Source organism: Trichechus manatus, unplaced genomic scaffold (genome assembly GCF_000243295.1).
Source record: "Trichechus manatus latirostris isolate Lorelei unplaced genomic scaffold, TriManLat1.0 scaffold00043, whole genome shotgun sequence".
Taxonomy (NCBI): domain Eukaryota; kingdom Metazoa; phylum Chordata; class Mammalia; order Sirenia; family Trichechidae; genus Trichechus; species Trichechus manatus.
The window spans coordinates 5,496,544-5,512,464 of record NW_004443979.1 but is presented as its reverse complement, the minus strand read 5'-3'; the positions used below and the strand labels follow the sequence as shown (position 1 = coordinate 5,512,464).

The window sequence follows — 15,921 nt, the reverse complement described above, 5'->3', positions numbered from 1 at the left end:
AGTTTTTTTTTTAATCCATGTGGTAGGTTAGATGCTTGTACTTATCTTTTGCCAACCAAGCACTGTTTCTTGCTGGTTCTCGAGGTTTGAGCTGACTCTCCACCATTCGGTCTCTCTCCATGTGGAAAATGCATCCCGAGTGCCACCGCTTGCCTCACTGCTGGAATAAGCCGATCCCGCCTGCAGGGTGCTGGTTCTTGCTGGGTCGGGTCTGGTAACACCTCGCTGATTCTGAAGCATCTCTCCCTCCCCCTGCCACTCAGCCCAATTCCTTAACTTTGTCTTTGATATTCAGGGCTCCTAGATTGTCATATATAATTGATTCACTAGTTTTTTTGGCCTCTGTTGTAAGAGGGACCACAGGAAGTGTGTGACTACTCTGCCATCTTGGCCCCGCCTCTCCTATAAATTTATTAAACACTGATGAAAGAATACTTAATAACTCATTAACATCAATATTTAAGGACTTTAATAGGTCTCTCTTTTTCCAACTTTTTATTTTTCCCACCTAAGCCAATATATATTTGACATATGGGCTACATGTGCATATAAAAAAAGGTATGTTCATCAAACTGACCATAAGATTAAACAGCATACAGTGTCCTTTTGCTACAATTAAATTTTCAGAGGCAAAGTAGTTCACATAGGAGCAAATGAGCTGACTTATGAAATAAACTAGACGAAAATTAAGAAGTATCAAAGGTGCTAAAGATTAATTTTATAAATGTTTTCCTGTTCTTTTAACATACAAGTGTGTACTATGAGTGTGTGTAAATTAAAATACATCTGATCTAGAGTGTGATCTCCTGTGGCTGGGGTTGTTATTCAATAAAAGTCCCTGGGTAAAAAGATGAGAGGTAATATAGGTAAGTGAGCCCTGGTGGCGAATTGGTTAAGAGCTCGGCTGCTAACCAAAAGGTCAGCTGTTCAAATCCACCAGCCGCTCCTTAGAAACCCTGTGGGGCTGTTCTGCTGTGTCCTATAGAATTGCTGTGAGTCGGAACCGACTCGACTGCACCCACCGACAACATAGGTAAGTAAAGCACACTTGTCCTTCATTAACTTAGCCATGTCAACTTACTGGACAGGTAGAGTAGGCTATTTAAAAGTCTCAATGGGCCGACCCAGGCTTTGAAGTGATGTTTTATCTCATTATTTATTAACATCATAATTACACATATCAGAGTGATGGCAGTCCTTAGATTAGTACCTGCCAAACACTGGAAAATGACTGTGCTACAAAACACACACACAAAGTTTTGTATTTTGTGTTCTACTCTTTTGTTTGTAAGGAGGGCAAAGTGGGAGGTTCAACTAATTTAAGAACATTTAATATATCCCATAAACTGTCTGAATCAAAGATTTTTATTTCTTCTTCTTCCAACCACAACTGATTTCCATCTACAATTAAAAAACTTTTTTTTTAATTGTACTTTAGACGAAGGTTTACAGAACAAATAGTTTCTCATTAAACAGTCAGTACACATATTGTTTTATGACATTGGTTAACAACCCCACAACATGTCAACACTCTCCCTTCTCGATCTTAGTTTCCCTATTACCAGCTTTCCTGTTCTCTCCTGCCTTCTAGTCCTTGACCCTGGGCTGTTGTGCCCCATTAGTCTCATTTTGTTTTATGGGTCTGTCTAATCTTTGGCTGAAGGGTGAACCTCGGAAGTGACTTCATTACTGAGCTAAAAGGGTGTCCGGGGCCATAGTCTCAGAGTTTCTCCAGTCTCTGTCAGGCCAGTAAGTCTGGTCTTTTTTCTTGAGTTAGAATTTTGTTCTACATTTTTCTCCAGCTCTGTCTGAGACCCTCTGTTGTGATCACTGTCAGAGCAGTCAGTGGTGGTAGCTGGGCACCATCTAGTTGTACTGGACTCAGTCTGGTGGAGGCTGTGGTAGTTGTGGTCCATTAGTCGTTTGGACTAATCTTTCCCTTGTATCTTGTTTTCTTCATTCTCCCTTGCTCCCAAAGGGGTGGGACCAGTGGAGTATCTTAGATGGCTGTTCCCAGGCTTTTAAGATCCCAGATACTACTCACCAAGGTAGAATGTAACCATCTACAATTATTTTTAAGATAAAAAAAACAGAAAGTCAACAGAAGAAATAGTTGCGACATTGAGCTATGGAACATTGTTACACTTTAACACATCCACTGATGGAAAAATGTAGAGCATCACTGTGAAGGTGGTCATCACCATTGGCCTTCAGCAGTGAATGGATGCAGTTTTAGTGTGCCTTCTCCAAAAATACTTTGCAGCACCTAACACACTGCTGGTACACGGTCTCAAAGTTGGAGTCATTCCCAGTAGTAAGTTGTTTTTGTGGATCATAGCCATAGCTTCCAAGTAGCTCTATTTTAGCTTCACAGTTTTTAACTTGATTACCTTTTCTATTCAAATCTCTCATATTGCTTTCATCCATACATAGTATACAATCAAACGCAGCAAAGTCTTCTTGGGTAACCTACCAAGCAATATGATTCATAGGAATACCATGCTTCTTCAAGTAATTTGGCTCTCGATAATCAAGAGGTTCTCCTATTTCATATGTGGATGTTGCTGCATTGTTTATCCTCCACTTACATAAAAGGTTTTGATCAGTTTCAAGTTTTCTGAAAACTGCTTCTGTAACAGGTGATCAACAAATGTTACCCAGACATACAAACAGCCCAGACTTGAGCACCTGCTCTGCTGTGTTTTCACACACTGAGAGGTACGAAGTGAGTCAGAGTCACCGCCGGAACCTGCTCTGACAGAAGTTTTTGTTTTTGAAAGCTCTTTTGATTCTGATTTTAAAATCAGCTTTGTTCTTTCTCTGCCCCGGAAACATGTTCTTTCCAATTCATCTGTGTTAAGAGCTTCCAGGCCATTTAGTTAATGAAATCTTTTCCTGCTATAAAGGGCTTGATCTGCGATCATCAGAGGATGATAATACTCTATTTCCGTTTCTTCTAGAGCCACCATGCTCTTTTTCTCTCACATTAATTGCTTTCTGTTTTCCCTGCTTGATGCATTTGACCTTAGGTTTCTCATGTAGTTCTGTATTGCTAATATCCAGCTACATTATATCAGAAGGAAATGAATTCCTTTGGAGTTTTGGGTACCTTGTACAAGGAAACTCCATTGCATTAGTATGCCTTTCAAGATTTGTATAATTTTTGTCTCAACCAAAGAATTCTCTTTGATTTAAATGTTATTCTTTAGAGTCTACCTGTTCTATGTGCTTTTGAACTCCCAGGGTGAGGACCTCACCTCAAAGCCATTATTTCTTTGTCAGGGTGAGAATGCTTGACTAAATCCCAGGTTAGCTAGTCACATGCAATTTCTCTGGGTTCCCTATAGTGGGAACCCTTTTCTGCTTCTTGATTCAACTGGCTATCTTGGGATTCCGTATGCTATCAGGTAGTGCTTTGCCCCAGAAGCAGCAACAGTGACCTCTGGGGCTAGCTTGAGAAATTAATGAAGCCCTGTGGGATCCTTTGAAAAGGAAGAGTTGGCATAAATGGGAGGTGTGTTCTATACGATTCTCAGGGGAGTTGAAAACAAACCAAGGATGAAAAAATGCTGCCACAGCTGCTATCGCCTGTGAGTAATGTGAGGGTGAAGTGTTGACAACACACAGATCCCCAGAGAAAGCTTGGGGGTGAGACAGTCATAATGCTGCAATGCTTTTTTCATGTCTTGGCATTGATTTTCAAATAACACATTCACTTAAGGCCCAACCTGACCACTCTGTGGTGTGGGATGGGGTGGTTATGCAAGACTCATAGCGGCTCTATTATCTTTACCACCAAACACTACTGTGGGAACAAATCAGGCATTCTTGGTCCTTTTTAGCTCCCAGCTGGTAAATAAGCTTCGTTTGGTGAAAGAAGCAAGCCAACAAGAATATTCCTTTCCATGCCTTTGACAGTAAATAGAATGAAGTTTTGTTTTGTTTTTAAGCTTATGCAGCCATCTTTTTATACTAGCCCCTCTCACCATTCCCAGGGGAGAGCCCATGTACTCACCTAGGTGGTTCTTTTATATCATTAGTTGTGTCACTTCTACCTTTAGAAACCTTAGTGCTTATGCTTTATAAATGTTGCTAAGGTCTTTAATTGGCATAATCTACTTTTCAGGGTCTTACGTTTGTTTATTATATAGCATTATTTTTCTCAATTATATATATTACACATGTTGCTGATAGAAAATATGAAAAATACAGAAAATTCTAAAAAATGGAATTAAAATCAACCACATTCTTATTACCAAAGATGACCACTATTAACATCTTGGTATCTATTCTTCCATGTTGTATATACATACATATTGTAACAAATTTTTCTCACTTAACAGTATATGGATTTTAATGGCTATATGTGTGCCATTGTTGTGTGCTGTGGAGTTGATTCTGACTCACAGCGACACTATAGAACAGAGGAGAACTGCACCATAGGGTTTCCTAGGCTGTAATCTTTACAGGCACATACTGCCAGGTTTTTTCTCCCATGGAGCCACTGGTGGGTTCAAACTGCTGACCTTTTTGGTTAGAAGTCGAACACTTAACCATTGTGCCACCAGGGCTTCTTAATGTCTACATAGTATTCTATAATATGAATGTACCATGATTTATTTAACCATTTTCCTAATCTTAGACATTTAGTTCATTTTCAAAGTTTTGCTCTTCTATTGTCATCCATGAATGTTGGTCTTTGTTCATATCCATTATGCCCTTGGATATATTTCTAGAAGAGGAATTGTGATTATAGTCTTTAAAGACAGAGTGTTATGTTTTGCATAAATAATCTAGTACATAGTCCATGTATTTATATGTATGTGTAGTAAAGGGTTAATTCAGCAGGCCTGGGTGTCTAAATCCTGCACATTCCAAAGGTCTTCAGGACTGGGCCTTGACCTGCTCCTGGGAGATAACCTCTAAGTCCTTAGAACATACTGTGTCTTTGTATGTACTCCTGGTATCTTAGGCCATGCCAGGTAGTTCATGCTAGCAATGTGATTTATGATGAACACCTGTTTTTATTTACCTGAGGCCTTGGTCCATGCTGTATCAGTTTGACCTCTGGGGGAGGGGCTGGAGACTAAGTAGCTAAGTAGCTAAGCACCCTGCAGGTGCTTCATGTCTACATGATTGACCCCCAATAAAAACCCTGGACACCAAGTCTCCAGTGAGCTTCCCTGGTTGGCAATACTTTGTACCTGTAGTCATATTGTTACTGGGGTGAAAAAGACACTATGTTTGATAAAGTAGAGGGTGAGTGAAAATGAGGGGAACCTTAATGAGATGGATTGACACACTAGCCACAAAAAGGAATCAAACACACCAATGATCACGAAGATGGCACAGGACTGGGCAATGCTTTGTTCTGTTATATATAAGGTCACCATGAGTTGGAGCTGACTTGACAGCAACTAACAGCAACAACATGCATCTCCACTGGAAGAGGTCAACTGGAAGCCCAAGTCTGGTTCTCCTGAACTCCACCCTATACACCCCTTTCTTTTGTTGATTTTACTGTAATAAAGAGTAATAACAGCTTTTCTGAGTTTTGTGTCTTAGTGAATCATCAAACCTGAGGGTTGTCTTAAGGATCCCTGACACAATGCATTATATATTTATATATACAAAAAGGATTCTGTATGCCAGTTCATGTATTTTAAATCATGTAGTGTATTTTATGGGAGATTTAAGGGGTTTTCAAGGGCAATTGATTATACCATACTTGATTTTTGCCCTACATGCTACTTTTAGAAACAAATGCTTATCAGCTGCAATTCCACTATGGAACACGTTTTCAGATGCTTATTGGCCATTTGAATTGCTTTCTCTATGAATTGTCTATTCATGTTCTTTTTCTTGGCTGAGCTGTTCTTGATTTTAGAAAACAGCAAGCACATTCACATACACACAGAGGAAATAGAATTTTATTTCCCTATTGGTGCATGGAACTTGGTGCTTTCTATATGGTTAATGATTTGTTTTGTCTAAATAATCCCTAAAACTGATCACCCCTGAGAAATACCAGCTTTCTCCAATATCTAATTTTCTTATGTCCTGTCTTTATTTTTAAGTCGTGTCAATCCTACCCTCAATCACTCTTAGGCCTTCTTTTTCTCTAGGAAAAACTTTCACTCACTGAATTCTGTTGATTTTAAATTTCCAATGTCTTTAATATATGTACCTTCCTTTATATTGTCAATTTGCACATTCTGACCTTTACAATCTCACGTTTGATAATGATAATAACCTTACCATGAATCCAGTAACACTTCACCCTCAAATTCTTCCTGCAGATGCCAGATTAAACTCCTTAAAGCATTTATTTCATTATACTACTGCCTTGCTCAAAATCTTCAAAGACTCTCTTTAGTGGTTTCTTTTATTATACATGGGACCTTCTGGGGTCAGGCTTAGAGATCTGGGTGTGCTGAGCCCTGCTCGCATGGTTTACTCATGGAATCAACTCACAAGAGACAGATCCTGAAACGGACAGAGGTCAGTTCCTGTGTTGTCAGTCCAGATGTGCTGAGCCAGGAAGGAGATAAATTGTGACTTAGGAGGCTGAAGTGGTGGGAGATGTCAAAGCCTGGTTAAAGTGGTTCTTAAAACAATTTACCAGTAGAATCAAGCTTGAAGCAAGCTGAGAAGTGTGTGATCCAGGAAAACAGGATTATATGCAATGGATGTTAGGTCCTAATTATATTCTTTTATGTTTGGCCTTCGCTTTTAGGGGCTTCACTTCTGTTCTCTACTTTTAGTCTTTGCTGTGAATCAGGGTGGTATCCAGTTTTCTTTAGGTTCTTTTAAGAGAAGCGTGCCAAAAGATTGGGAATATGTGTAGGACAGGTTGTTGGTCTCCCAAGCATTATCTTCAGGGATCTACCCTTTCTTGTCTATCTATATTTCACCTGGGGACACATATATAAGACCCTCAAATGAGTGGAATGCTGTGGACTATGTAGGATTACTGGAAGACCTAGTGGACTAAGGATAGCCCCATAGCCCTAGTCCAGACTGGAGTCTTTACATTAATGCCTGGAACATAAAGAATGATGTTTCTGCTACAGGAGGCCTTGATGACCCACAGAACCTTTCTGGTCCTTGTCAGAAAAGTGGCTGGAGGCAGCTATTGGATAAATGCTGACAGAACCAAGTGGGGCCACATTCCTGTGAAATCACCTGGGGTGATGCAGGTCTGGGATCCCTGACATTTTGTTTTATAGTTCACTACTGGGTGAGGGTCCATTTGCCTGACTATCTATTCCTTGACTCCTTCAGAAAAGGATTTGAGACTGATGAAATGGGGTATGAACCCAAGGAAAATCCTTGATGATTTAGGGAGGGGAATGCCACTTTAGGACTGTGGAGATCTTTGTAGGGATCAGTCATGTGAACTTGGGTTAGGAGATGATAAGCCCTAAGAACTTGATCTCAACAGCTTCCTTTAACCATTTTTCAAGTGTACGTTCACAGAGGGAACAACTCAGATGGTGTCAACTGAGAGTTTGTGCAAGGTCAGGTCTGGGGAGTAAATATGTCATCCAAGGGTGACAGTATGTGTTTGTTTAAAAGCTTCACAAATGTTTGTGATGTCCTGGTTAAGAATCCTTGCTTAAGGAGAGTCTATGGCCTCAACTTGAGATTTACTGTAACCTGGCCACAGACTCAGCCTTGTCTGGCTGCTCCATAATAATACTCTTGCTTTATCTCCCTGACTTACTTAATGCTTTTGCAGACTGCCATCTGGATTGAATAGATTCCCTGACCCATGTCTTTTATGTACTATGACTTGCATGGGGGTGTTCCTGATATCCCCATTGTTTTGGTTTGGCTGGCAACTCTGTTAGGATTTGTTTTCAGACACAGGCTTGACAGGATCTGTTTAGCATCCTAGGCTTTTCTCCTTTCTCCTATTCCAGTCTCAGGAAGCCAGGCACTAGAGACTAAGCTGACATTCGAGGCCTTCAATAGATTCTGATTTACCTTTGTAAGTTTCTCTCTCAACAATCTCTCATGAGAAATCTTGGTATCAGTCAAACTGACTCAGTCATTGTACCGACACTCTGTCTAGCCCATTATCACCACCATAGCTTTGCTCACCATGTTGCTCATACTTGGAATGCCTCCTCCCCTTCTCATAATCTATCTGAACTCCTCTGGTGCTTTTGAACAACTTTTTTCCTGATTATAAAATTAATATATGTTTACTGTAGTTAATTTGGAAAAGATGGTAAATCATAAAGGAAAAAATAGTCCACAGGAAAGATAATCCACTGTTGTTTCTTTCAGTCTTTTTTTCTATGTGCACAAGTGCACATATGGGATTAACGATTACTGATAATATAAATAGCTTTGTATTCTGTTTTCTTTTCCACTTAATAGCTCTTCACTCCTTCCCTTCCTTACTCTCCCACTCCAGAACAACAATTCCTCACCCAATCTCATGCAAGGCATTTTTACCTCTTTATCTGATACACCGGGAGCCCCATCTTTGACCTCAAATACTTTGCAAAGAAATTTTGTGCTCTAAAAAAATTCTGATGCTAATTTTTAAAAGAATAATAAACTTCATCTTGTAACAAGAGTACAAGTAAAAGTTAATGCATATCTTTTTATTTTAAAGGTTTTTTTATTATAAAATAATAGCATCATCATTATAGACAGTGATCAATGTTTTGATGTTGAGGGAGAAGAAAAAGAAAGAAAAATCTGTGCAATGATCAAAATTTTGAAACTATATCATCCAACTTTGATGAGTAACCTCTGGGGTCTTGAAGTTTTGTGAGCAGCCATCTAAGGTACTCCACTGGTCCCACCCCATCTGGACCAAGGGAAAAAAAAAAAAACCAAAGACGTAAGGGAAAGATTAGTCCAAAGGACTAACGGACCACGACTACCACAGCCTCCACCAGTCTAACACAACTAGATGGTGCCCGGCTACCACCACTGACTGCTCTGACAGGGATCACAATAAAAGGTCCCAGACAGAGCTGAAGAAATATGTAGAACAAAATTCTAACTCACAAAAAAAGACCAGACTTACTAGACTGACAGAGACTGGAAAAATCCTGAGAGTACAGCCCCCAGACACCCTTTTAACTCAGTACTGAAGTCACTCCTGAGGTTCACCCTTCAGACAAAGATTAGACAGGCCCGTAAAACAAAATGATACTAAAAGGGCACACCAGCCCAGGGGCAAGGACAAGAAGGCAGGAGGGGACGATAATGCTGGTAATAAGGAACCCAGGGTCGAGAAGTAGAGTGTTGGCATGTTGTAGGGTTGGCAACCAATGTCACAAAACAATATGTGTATTAATTGTTTAATAAGAAATTAATTTGCTCTGTAAACCTCCATCTAAAGTCCAAAAAAAAAAAAAAAAGATGTGACATGTCAAAGGACATGGAAGAGGCTCCCACTGGCCCACTCTGGTACAATATAAGGATGAAAAAAAAAATTGAAACTATATGAGAGTATATACTACATTTAATCTAAGAATTCAGAAATGCTGTTAATGTGTATATTCTCTTGGTCTTTTTTTCTGTACATTTAAAAATTAGAATTGAAATTTTATTCCACAATTTGCATCCTTTTTTATTACTACTGTATCATAGATGGAGCTCTGGTGGCTCAGTGGTTAAGAGCCCGGCTGCTAACCAAAAGGTCAGCAGTTCGAATCTACCAGCTGCTCTTTGGAAACCTTATGGGGCAATTCTACTCTGTCCTATAGGGTCGCTATGAATCAGAATCAACTCGACAGCAATGGGTATATCATGAATACTTCAATATTCTTTAAAAATGGAATTTTAATAGTTATATATATATTCCATCATTTAAATTAGGTACTAAACATAATTAAGTCATAGTAATCAAAGATGGATTTCTCATTTTGTTTCACATTTAACAATATCAGAATAAGCCATTTACTCTGTATTCACCTCTGGTATCTCACCAATTGATCTTTCCAAGATTATTTCCACCCGATTTTGTTTTTGATTATGTATGTGTTATGTTTGTCAAATATAAGTATATATGGTTGAATGATACAAAATTGCCAATATTTGACTGTTTTTGACTATAAAAATGGCAACTTAATATATATATGTATATAAACACACACATATACACACGTTTGTGTGTATAGATATTTATGCATATATACAGACACACAGAAGTATTTAATGTTTATCCTGTGTCTCACAACCCCAAAAGTTCTTTAAGATCAGAGAGAAGTATTCTCCATTTTTTACTCTTCCCATGGTTCATAAATTATTTTTTAAGTGATGCTATTGCTACACCTCCTCTCATATGTTGTCTTCCTGGCACTCTGAGCCCTCATCATCATGAACTCAGCTGTTCAATATGAGGTGGTGGTGGGCAGAGGGAGGCGAGAATGGTGAGGCAGTTGGATAAACTTCCTGAACCAGGCAGCCTTTGTGCTATGGTCTGCTGTCATTCTGCATTTGCTCACTTGCGTTTTCTGATGATAGCCCTCACTGGCTTAGAAATGTCAGAGGCAGCTGTGGTTGAATTAAACTAAATAGTGAGGCCCTTCTCAATGGCCTCTGTTTCTTGATTTCCTCTGGGGAGACATACTTTAAATGTGCCTGAATCGTGTTTTTTGGCAGATTGTTACAGTAGAATATTGACTCTCTGATCTGAAGCCAGGCTTGTCCCAGGGATTGTCTGGTTTCCTAAGAGCTAATAATGAGAATTGATCAATAGTGGTGGTGGGGGGCGGAGATGGAGGGAGGAAGAAGAAAAAAACCTGATCACTGTTCAGAGAATACTGAATTCTGAAGATGTTTTGCAATTTATTTCTATTGTTCTGCCTTATTTTTTCTCATCAGAAATGAAGCAAGTTTTTAATGTACGTTATACAACTGAATTAAGTAAAGCAAATTCAAATGCTGTCATTTTCTTTCTGTGAATTTCCCTATCCTTTTGTTTTCATCACCACCATATCCATGTAGGTCAAGTCTGATTACATCTAACCCCATGGGGAATTACATCATTTTCAATGTAATGGAATTTCTTTATTGCAATAGAAAGCCTAGGAAGATGAAGGTTTGGGTCCCAATTTGTCCCCTGGGGAAAGAAAAATAAATACCTACCTTTCTGATTAATCATTATCCCCCACCTTCAAAACAAACAGCCAAAGGAAATTCATCTGCATGAAAAGGGGACAGAGTGGTGGAGTGTGAGCCAATAAATGATTTCTTTTTTAAGTTGGAACTTCCTTCTTTTTGATAAGCAATGTTCTCTGATAGATCGGCCAGTTTTGTAATTTTAAAGCAGCGTTTTTCTGCTTCCTGCCCAACTCAAGCTCCTTTGATAAAGGTAACTGTCTTATTCCATCTGTCCTGCTGCTTGCTCCCCAAATTCTGATATGACTCTTTAAAGTGGCATGTCCCCTCTTGGGAAGCACTGTACTTCTGTACATTAACACCAGCCGAAATAATTTCCTTGAGTTTTATTTCCTTTGTTTGTGTTATGTGGACAAGATTATTTTCCCCCAGCTATAAAATTATCTTATAATATTGTTGATCCAATGCTTTTTCAAATTACACATGCTTCTCTCTCTTGCTAGCCCTCTGCATCCTAAGATGATAAGTCCTGCAAGACACCTCTCAGAGGAAAGTACTATCTTGAAGAATCATTTTGTTTTTGAGTTTGTGTGTGTGTGGCTTATAAAGTTTCTGTTTTTACATTTTTCCTTGGAGTCTATGCTGGAAAAATCAGGTGGTTTTGTTTTCTTTTTTATATGTATACAAAATAATGATGATAATAAAAACAAACAACAACAACAAAAAAAAACCCATTGCCATTGAGTGGATTCCAACTCATGGTGGCCCTATGTGTTACAGAGTAGAACTGAGCTCCATAGGGTTTTCTTGGCTGTAATTATTTATGGAAACAGATCGCCAGGGCTATCTTTTGCAGAGCCACTGGGTGGGTTCGAACCGCCAACCTTGTGGTTAGTGTTCCAGTGCAAACCATTTGCACCACCCAGGGATCTCAATAATGAGAATACATAAAAGCTTATTGGGCACGTTCTATGTGCAGGCATTAAAGATTTAATCCTCAGAACCATCCTGTGAGGTAAGTACTGTTAATATTCCCCCCCTTTATTTTTTTTATAATGAAGAAACAGAGGCACTCAGAAGTTAGGGTCACACGATTAGTAAGTGGTGGAGCCTAGAAGTGGAGGAGTCAGGATGGAACCCAGATCATCTGACTCTAGAGCGCATGCTTTTGACCTTTACACTATGTTGTGTGGTCCAAGATTGGAGAAAAATACATTGGCACTAATAATATGGAGCAAATCCAGTGTACAAATAACATTAAAACAAAAGTCTCTTTCTGAGCAAACACTTCAAGTTCCAGTTGTTTGCTAATTAATACATTTCAAGCAGTATTTAATTAAATACACTCCCGGTATTTAAAATATAATAAAATAATTGAGAGTCTCTTAAAATTTCTTATGGTGGGATTTGGCGATAGGAAATTATACTGTACCATATTTTTTAAAAAAGCTTATTTGTACTGTAATACACCTTTTTATTTTTTTGAAGATCTGATTACAGTAAAATTACTTGTACTTTTTTTTGAAAAAAGACTTGTTAGGTACGTCAAGTCAATTCTGACTCATAGTGACCTTATGTACAACAGAACGAAACACTGCCTGGTTCTGCATCATCCCACAATTATTGCTATGTTTAAACCCATATTGCAGCCACCGTGTCACTCCATCTCATTGAGGGTCTTCCTTTTTTTCGCTGACCCTCTACTTTACCAAGCATGATGTCCTTTTCCAGGGACTGGTCCCTCCTGATAAGATGTCCAAATTATGTGAGATAACGTCTCAAAATCCTCACTTCCAAGGAGTACTCTGGCTGTATTTCTTCTGGCAGTCCATAATATAGTCAATATTCTTTGCCAACACCACGATTCAAAGGCATCAATTCTTCTTCCGTCTTCCTTATTCATTGTCCAGCTTTTGCATCCATATGAGGTAATTGAAAATACCATGGCTCGAGTGAGGTGCACCTTAGTCCTCAAAGTGACATCTTTGCTTTTCAACACTTTAAAGAGGTCTTTTGTAGCAGATTTGCCCAATGCAATACATCATTTGATTTCTTGACTGCTACTTCCATGGGTGTTGATGGTGGATCCAAGTAAAATGAAATCCTTGACAACTTCAATCTTTTCTCCATTTATCATGATTGGTCAAGTTGTGAGGATTTTTGTTTTCTTTATGTAGAGGTATAATCCATACTGAAGGCATAGTCTTTGATCTTCATCAGTAAGTGCTTCAAATCCTCTTCACTCTCAGCAAGCAAGATTGTGTCATCTGCATATAAACCATTTAAAAGACTGAAAGTTTCATTATTATGGTATTCAGTGTAATGGGATTTTTTTTTAAACACAAGGTTGTTTAAACCTAGAAACATTGAAAATTTGAAAAGTGAAAAATTATTTTGGATTTATATATCAAGAATCAATAAAATGTATAAATAAATAGATAAAATGATCATTAGAATTCATTATAATTTCTACGTGGTAGAAAGGATCACAGAGAACATATATATGTGTCTGAATAACATATTTTAAAAGTTTTTTTTTAATAAGCAGCATATTCACATGATTTAAAAGTAAAAACTGTAAAAGGTACACAGCAAAGAGCTACCCTCTCATATCTGGCCCCATCCACCCAATTCCCAACCCCCACCATAATCACTACTATTAGTTTCCTCTGAATCTTTTCAGAGTTCCTACATATACAAGTGGTTATGAATATAAATATATTCCTTCCCCTCTTTTTTACACAAAAGATAACACTATTGTATGCTTTTTAAAAAAATATATATCCCAGAAATTTTTCCCCATGTCAGTATACAGGACTTTCTCATTGCTCTTGTAACATCTTCCATTTATTATGTACCATAATTTATTTAGTTAATTCCCTATTAATGGTAGCACAGTGGTTAAGCATTCAGCTGCTAACTGAAAGTTCAAGTCTGCTCCTTGGAAGCCCTATGGGGCAATTCTTGATGACAATGGTAGTTCCTATTAATAGACATTTAGATTATTTTCTAATCTTTTACTCTTAACAATATTTCAGTGAATAATCTGTGCAAGTATATCTATAGGATAAATTCTCAGAAGTAGATTTGTTAGGTCAAAGGATTTATACATTTGCAATTTGGATAGATATTGCAAATTGCCCTCCCTAGATGTTGTACTAATTTACACTTTTACCAGCAATGAAGGAGAGTGCTTGTTTCCCCACAGTTTTGCCAACAGTGTGCATTCTCAAACTTTTGGATTTTTGCCAATCAATAGCTGAGAAATAATAACTTAGTGTAGTTTTAATTTGCATTTATCTTAGTATAAGTGAGATAAGGTTAGGTATCTTTTTATGTGTTCAAGAGATGTTTTTATTTCCTTTTCTGTTAACTGTTCTTATCTTTAGCTCATTTTACTGTTGAATTAGGTTGATAATCTTCTTCCTATTTCTTTTTTTAAGGAACTTGTTCTAGATTACAGAGTTTAGTCTTTTGTTTGTGGTAAGAGTTACAAACATTTCTCTCCAATTTGTAATCTGTGTTTTAACATTGTATATGGCTTTTTTTTTTTGCCATGCAGAATTTATTAAAATTTTTGTATAGTTAAATTTATCAATCTTTTCTTAATGACTTCTAGATTTCTAGTCATAGTTAGAGAGGCCCTTCCCCACTCCAAAGTTATAAAGGAATTCTTTCTTTTAGTACTTTTCTGGTTTTCTTTCTTTCCCTCCTTCCCTCCTTCCCTCCTTCCTTCCTTCTTTCTTTCAACATTTAGAATTGTGGTCTATCTAGAATATCCCTAGTGTATCCTGGGGCATAAAACACATCTTAACAAATTTAAATGAATAGAAATCATACTTTATATGCTTTCAGGCCATAGTGTAATTAAGCTAGAGATTAATAACAGAACTTACTGCTTTCGAGTCATTTCTGACTTACAGTGACCCCATAGGACAGAGTAGAACTGCCTTATAGGGTTTCCAACAGCAGCTGGTGGATTACAACTACTGACCTTTTGGTTAGCAGGTGAGCTCTTAACCACTACACCACCAGGGCGCCTAATAACAGAAAGAGAGCTGAAAACCTCAAAGTATTTGAGATTAAACAACACATTACTAAATAACACATGGTTGAATAAAAAGTTGCAAGAGAAATTTTAAAACATTTTAAACAAAATGAAAATGGAAATACAACTTATCAAAATTTGTAGGCTACAGTGAAAACAGTGCTTAGAGGGAAATTTTAGCATTGAAAGCATGTATTAGAAAAGCAAAAAGATTTAAATCCATAATCTAAGGTTCCCCATTAGGAAACTAGAGAAAGAAGAGGACTGCAAGCCTAAAGCAAGCAGAAGAAAAATAATAAAAATTAGAGTAGATATCTATGAAATTGAAAACAAGTAGTCAACAGAGAAAATCAATGAAACCAAAATGTGGTTCTTTGAAAACATTAATAAAATTAACACCTTGGTTAGGTATCTAGCCAATTTAACCAAGAGAAAAAAAAATGAGAGAGAGAGAGATAAAGAAGACACAAATTGCTAATATAAAAAATGAAAGAGAGGTAATCACTACTGATCCCATAGGTGTTAAAAGGATAATAAAGGAATATTATGAATATCTCTGTGCCCATAAATTTGATAACATGAAATGGATAAATTAATTGAAAGACACAATCCAACAAAATTCACACCAGGAGAAACTGATAACTTAAATAGGTCTATATTTATTAAATGGGGGCAGTGGTGGGTCAGCGGTAGAATTCTTGCCTTCCGTGTGGGAGACCTGGGTTCAATCCTCGGCCAGTGCACCTCAAGCACAGCCACCACTCATCTGTTAGTGGAGGTTT

General features: G+C 37.9%; 1 pseudogene; it reads right to left on the bottom strand.

The window, feature by feature from the left end:
* Window positions 1-2,232: 2,232 nt before the first annotated feature.
* On the bottom strand, window positions 2,233-11,134 carry LOC101345708 (low molecular weight phosphotyrosine protein phosphatase pseudogene; annotated as a pseudogene).
* Between the last annotated feature and the right edge of the window lie 4,787 nt (window positions 11,135-15,921).